Source organism: Capra hircus, unplaced genomic scaffold (assembly GCF_001704415.2).
Source record: "Capra hircus breed San Clemente unplaced genomic scaffold, ASM170441v1, whole genome shotgun sequence".
Taxonomy (NCBI): domain Eukaryota; kingdom Metazoa; phylum Chordata; class Mammalia; order Artiodactyla; family Bovidae; genus Capra; species Capra hircus.
Window position 1 is genome coordinate 5,656 of NW_017190158.1, and position 7,091 is coordinate 12,746.

The window sequence follows — 7,091 nt, forward strand, 5'->3', positions numbered from 1 at the left end:
ATTTTTGCATCTGTGTTCATCAGTGATTTGGACTGTAGTTTTCTTTTTTGTGGCATCTTTGTCAGGTTTTGGTATTAGGGTGATGGTGGCCTCATGGAATGAGTTTGGAAGTTTACCTTCCTTTCCAATTTCCTGGAAGTGTTTGAGTAGTATATGTGTTAGCTCTTCTTGAAATTTTTGGTGGAATTCAGCTGTGAAGTCGTCTTGACCTGGTGTTTTGTTTGCTGGAATATTTCTAATTTCATTTTCAATTTGCGTGCTTGTGATGGGTTTGTTAAGATTTTCTATTTCTTCCTGGTTCAGTTTTGGAAAGTTGTACTTGTTTAAGAATTTGTCCATTTCTTCCACGTTGTCTGTGTCATTGGCATATAATTGCTGATAGTTGTCTCTTATGATCCTTTGTATTTCTGTGTTGTCTGTTGTGATCTCTCCATTTTCATTTCTAATTTTGCTCATTTGATTTTTCTCTCTTTGTTTCTTGATCAGTCTGGATAAAGGTTTGTCAGTTTTATTTATCCTTTCAAAGAAGCAGCTTTTGGCTTTGTTGATTTTTGCTATGGTCTCTTTTGTTTCTTTTGCATAGATTTCTGCCCTAATGTTACTCTCCTTTATTACCTTACTTCAAAGGATATAATGTATATCTCGGGACAGACACTGACTCCCAACTCAAAAACTTGAGTTTTGGGGAATGCTATTACTTTTGGTGAGAAATGTCTTATTAATGAATTAGTAGCAAAAAAGGAGGATGAGATAGTCACCCTACCCACTGGGAATCAGAAAGTCCCAATTATAGAACCAAAATGGGGTTCTAACACAGCTAAAGAATGATGAGATTTGGGTCATTTTGTCAGATGTATTCTTAAAGGACTCAGGCAAGGGTGTGCAAAGACTTTTAACTATGACAAGTTGGCCAACATAGAACAGGAGGATAAGGAAGCACTTGGTAAAATACAAGATAAACTGAATGAAGACCTATACACTGAATTTGATCCTGAAAGTGAAGAGGGAAGAGTGATTTTAAAAGATAGATTTCTCACTCATTTGGGTCTAGATATGCACCATAAGCTATTAAAACAAGTATGGATCAAATCGTTTTTTAGCTAATCTGCTGAAACTGGCCCAGACCATCTATTATTGCAGGGAATATGAGGGAAAGAAAAAAGGGCATAAAAAGACAAAGGAACAGTGCTGGAGTCCATCTCCAGCATCCAGGGAGTCAGCCTGAAGGTGTGAGTGGTGCTGGCGAGAAACTGAGGAAGCCTCTCAGTTTTCTTGGACTGCCTGTGTATTTCAAGCTTATGATTCTCTTTTATACTTTTGCAAAGGCATGAGGTCAGAGGTTTGATAGTTTTAGTTACCAGAGACCCAGATTCATTTTTCTCCAAAAATCACTGTGCTCCTCCAAAGGAGTTCCTTCCTCAGCAATTCTCATCTACTTTTTCTCATGGGTCCATATGAATACACTGTAACTCATGCTAATGTCTGGGATGCATACCACATTCCTCAGTTTAATTCTTATCTTTCTAACTCCTGTTTTACCCTAGTATCCTAAGCTCACTATTTCTTAGAAAGGGCTTCTTGCTATAAATAACTCTAAAGTCTCTACTCTCTATAAGCTTTAGTAGAATATGCTAACATTACAGCATCCCTTAAATCTTTAGCTTGTGACTATTTTAATTATTCCTAAACCATAAATTCAGCAAACTCCTTTGCCATAAACAATTTCCTCACAAATAGGCTTCAGATAGGAATCCCTTCAATGGCCTTAAGCCACAGCCTCTGTGCTCACCCTGGAACACTCTTTTGTAAAAGTCCTTGAACAAATGTAAATGATTAACTTTATGAATTATTCTTTGGGCACAGCTGCTGTAGGCTTTATGCCTTCTCATGCTCCTGTCAAAAACAATCAGCACTTTAATATTCTTGTCAGTCAACTCAGCTGAGGAAAGGGAAAAAACAAGATAGAATCACAAATCGTAACTTCTTTATTCTGGGTCCGTGCCATTCATCCAAAGGTGAGTTAGGGTCGTACCTCCATTTTCTCAGTAATGACTAACGTGGCTCCCAAAAAAAACAGGGCGAAGTGTTAGAACTGGCTGTCAGAACTGTTCTTTTTTTTTTTTTTTTTTAGTTTTTTATTTTTAAAATTTTAAAATCTTTAACTCTTACATGCGTTCCCAAACATGAACCCCCCTCCCACCTCCCTCCCCATAACGTCTCTCTGGGTCATCCCCATGCACCAGCCCCAAGCATGCTGTATCCTGCGTCAGACATAGACTGGCGATTTGATTCTTACATGATAGTATACATGTTAGAATGCCATTCTCCCAAATCATCCCACCCTCTCCCTCTCCCTCTGAGTCCAAAAGTCCGTTATACACATCTGTGTCTTTTTTGCTGTCTTGCATACAGGGTCGTCATTGCCATCTTCCTAAATTCCATATATATGTGTTAGTACACTGTATTGGTGTTTTCCTTTCTGGTTTACTTCACTCTGTATAATCGGCCCCAGTTTCATCCATCTCATCAGAACTGATTCAAATGAATTCTTTTTAATGGCTGAGTAATACTCCATAGTGTATATGTACCACAAGTTGCTTATCCATTCATCTGCCGATGGACATCTACGTTGTTTCCATGTCCTGGCTATTATAAACAGTGCTGCGATGAACATTGGGGTACATGTGTCTCTTTCTATTCTGGTTTCCTCGGTGTGTATGCCCAGCAGTGGGATTGCTGGGTCATAAAGTAGTTCTATTTGCATTTTTTAAAGGAATCTCCACACTGTTCTCCATAGTGGCTGTACTAGTTTGCATTCCCACCAACAGTGTAGGAGGGTTCCCTTTTCTCCACACCCTCTCCAGCATTTATTGCTTGCAGATTTTTGGATCGCAGCCATTCTGACTGGTGTGAAGTGGTACCTCACTGTGGTTTTGATTTGCATTTCTTTAATAATGAATGATGCTGAGCATCTTTTCATGAGTTTTTTAGCCATCTGTATGTCTTCTTTGGAGAAATGTCTATTTAGTTCTTTGGCCCATTTTTTGATTGGGTCGTTTATTTTTCTGGACTTGAGCTGCATAAGTTGCTTGTATAATTTTGAGATTAGTTGTTTGTTAGTTGCTTCATTTGCTATTATTTTCTCTCATTCAGAAGGCTGTCTTTTCACCTTGCTTATATTTTCCTTTGTTGTGCAGAAGCTTTTCATTTTAATTAGATCCCATTTGTTTATTTTTGCTTTTATTTCCAGAATTCTGGGAGGTGGATCATAGAGGATCCTGCTGTAATTTATGTCTGAGAGTGTTTTGCCTATGTTCTCCTCTAGGAGTTTTATAGTTTCTGGTCTTACATGTAGATCTTTAATCCATTTTGAGTTTACTTTTTTGTGCGGTGTTAGAAAGTGATCTAGTTTCATTCTTTTACAAGTGGTTGACCAGTTTTCCAAGCACCATTTGTTAAAGAGATTGTCTTTTCTCCATTGTATATTCTTGCCTCCTTTGTCAAAGATGAGGTGTCGATATGTGTGTGGATTTATCTCTGGGCTTTCTATTTTTTTCCCATTGATTTATATTTCTGTCTTTGTGCCAGTACCATACTGTGTTGATGACTGTGGCTTTGTAGTAGAGTCTGAAGTCAGGAAAGTTGATTCCTCCAGTTCCATTCTTCTTTCTCAAGATTGCTTTGGCAATTCGAGGATTTTTGTATTTCCATACAAATCTTGAAATTATTTGTTCTAGTTCTGTGAAAAATATTGCTGGTAGCTTGATAGGGATTGCATTGAATTTGTAAATTGCTTTGGGTAGTATACTCATATGCACTATATTGATTCTTCTGATCCATGAACATGGTATATTTCTCCATCTATTAGTGTCCTCTTTGATTTCTTTCATCAGTGTTTTATGGTTTTCTATATATAGGTCTTTAGTTTCTTTAGGTAGATATATTCCTAAGTATTTTATTCTTTTCGTTGCAATGGTGAATGGAATTGTTTCCTTAATTTCTTTTTCTACTTTCTCATTATTCGTGTATAGGAATGCAAGGGATTTCTGTGTGTTGATTTTATATCCTGCAACTTTACTATATTCATTGATTAGCTCTAGTAATTTTCTGGTGGAGTCTTTAGGGTTTTCTATGTAGAGGATCATGTCATCTGCAAACAGTGAGAGTTTTACTTCTTCTTTTCCAATTTGGATTCCTTCTATTTCTTTTTCTGCTCTGAATGCTGTGGCCAAAACTTCCAGAACTGTGTTGAATAGTAGCGGTGAAAGTGGACACCCTTGTCTTGTTCCTGACTTTAGGGGAGATGCTTTCAATTTTTCACCATTGAGGATAATGTTTGCTGTGGTTTTGTCATATATAGCTTTTATTATGTTGTGGTATGTTCCTTCTATTCCTGCTTTCTGGAGAGTTTTTATCATAAATGGATGTTGAATTTTGTCACAGGCCTTCTCTGCATCTATTGAGATAATCATATGGCTTTTATTTTTCAATTTGTTAATGTGGTGAATTACATTGATTGATTTGTGGATATTGAAGATTCCTTGCATCCCTGGGATAAAGCCCACTTGGTCATGGTGTATGATCTTTTTAATGTGTTGTTGGATGCTGATTGCTAGAATTTTGTTGAGGATTTTTGCATCTATGTTCATCGGTGATATTGGCCTGTAGTTTTCTTTTTTTGTGACATCTTTGTCAGGTTTTGGTATTAGGGTGATGGTGGCCTCATAGAATGAGCTTGGAAGTTTACCTTCCTCTGCAATTTTCTGGAAGAGTTTGAGTAGGATAGGTGTTAGCTCTTCTCGAAATTTTTGGTAGAATTCAGCTGTGAAGCCGACTGGACCTGGGCTTTTGTTTGCTGGAAGATTTCTGATTACAGTTTCAATTTCCGTGCTTGTGATGGGGTCTGTTAAGATTTTCTATTTATTCCTGGTTCAGTTTTGGAAAATTGTACTTTTCTAAGAATTTGTCCATTTCTTCCACGTTGTCCATTTTATTGGCATACAACTGCTGATAGTAGTCTCTTATGATCCTTTGTATTTCTGTGTTGTCCGTTGTGACCTCTCCATTTTCATTTCTAATTTTATTGATTTGATTTTTCTCTCTTTGCTTCTTGATGAGTCTGGCTAATGGTTTGTCAATTTTATTTATCCTTTCAAAGAACCAGCTTTTGGCTTTGTTGATTTTTGCTATGGTCTCTTTTGTTTCTTTTGCATTTATTTCTGCCCTAATTTTTAAGATTTCTTTCCTTCTACTAACTCTGGGGTTCTCCAACTCTTCCTTTTCTAGTTGCTTTAGGTGTAGAGTTAGGTTATTTATTTGACTTTTTTCTTGTTTCTTGAGGTATGCCTGTATTGCTATGAACTTTCCTCTTAGCACTGCTTTTATAGTGTCCCACAGGTTTTGGGTTGTTGTGTTTTCATTTTCATTGGTTTCTATGCATATTTTGATTTCTTTTTTGATTTCTTCTGTGATTTGTTGGTTATTCAGAAGTGTGTTGTTCAACCTCCATACGTTGGAATTTTTAATAGTTTTTCTCCTGTAATTGAGATCTAATCTTAAGGCATTATGGTCAGAAAAGATGCTTGGAATGATTTCGATTTTTTTGAATTTATCAAGTTTAGATTTATGGCCCAGGATGTGATCTATCCTGGAGAAGGTTCCATGAGCACTTGAAAAAAAGGTGAAATTCATTGTTTTGGGGTGAAATGTCCTATAGATATCAATTAGGTCTAACTGATCTAATGCATCATTTAAAGTTTGTGTTTCTTTGTTAATTTTCTGTTTAGTTGATCTGTCCATAGGTGTGAGTGGGGTATTAAAGTCTCCCACTATTATTGTGTTATTGTTGATTTCCCCTTTCATACTTGTTAGCATTTGTCTTACATATTGCAGTGCTCCTATATTGAGTGCATATGTATTTATAATTGTTATATCTTCTTCTTGGATTGTTCCTTTGATCATTATGCAGTGGCTTTCTTGGTCTCTTTTCACACCCTTTGTTTTAAAGTCTATTTTTATCGGATATGAGTATTGCCACTCCTGCTTTCTTTTGGTCTCTATTTGCGTGGAATATCTTTTTCCAGCCCTTCACTTTCAGTCTGTATGTGTCCCTTGTTTTCAGGTGGGTCTCTTGTAAGCAGCATATAGAGGGGTCTTGCTTTTGTATCCATTCGGCCAGTCTTTGTCTTTTGGTTGGGGCGTTCAACCCATTTACGTTTAAGGTAATTATTGATAAGTATGATCCTGTTATCATTTACTTTATTGTTTTGGGTTCGGGTTTATACACCCTTTTCATGTTTCCTGTCTAGAGAATATCCTTTAGAATTTGTTGGAGAGCTGGTTTGGTGGTGCTGAATTCTCTCAGCTTTTGCTCGTCTGTAAAGCTTTTGATTTCTCCTTTGAAAGTGTACCAGCCCAAGCATCCAGTATCATGCATCGAATCTGGATTGGCGATTCATTTCATATATGATATTATACATGTTTAAATGCCATTCTCCTAAATCATCCCACTCTTTCCCCCTCCCATAAAGTCCAAACGCCTGTTATATACATGCTGTCTTGCATGCAGGGTTATCATTAACATGTTTCTAAATTCCATATATATGTGTTAGTATACTGTATTGGTGTTTTTCTTTCTGGCTTACTTCACTCTGTATAATCGGCTCCAGTTTCATCCACCTCATTAGAACTGATCCAAATGAACTCTTTTTAATGGCTGAGTGATACTCCATTGTGTATATGTATCAGAGCTTTCTTATCCATTCATTTGCTGATGGACATCTAGGTTTGTTCTATGTCCTAGCTATTATAAACAGTGCTGCGATGTACATTGGTGTACATATGTTGCATTCAATTCAAGTTTCCTCAGTGTGTATGTCGAGCAGTGGGATGACTGGGTCATAAGGCAGTTCTATTTCCAGTTTTTTAAGGAACCTCCACACTGGTCTCCATAGTGGCTGTACTAGTTTACATTCCCACCAACAGTGTAAGAAGATTCCCTTTTCTTCACTCCTTCTCCAGCATTCATTGCTTGTAGACTTTTAGATCACAGCCATTCTGACTAGTGTGAAATGATACCTCATTGTGGTCTT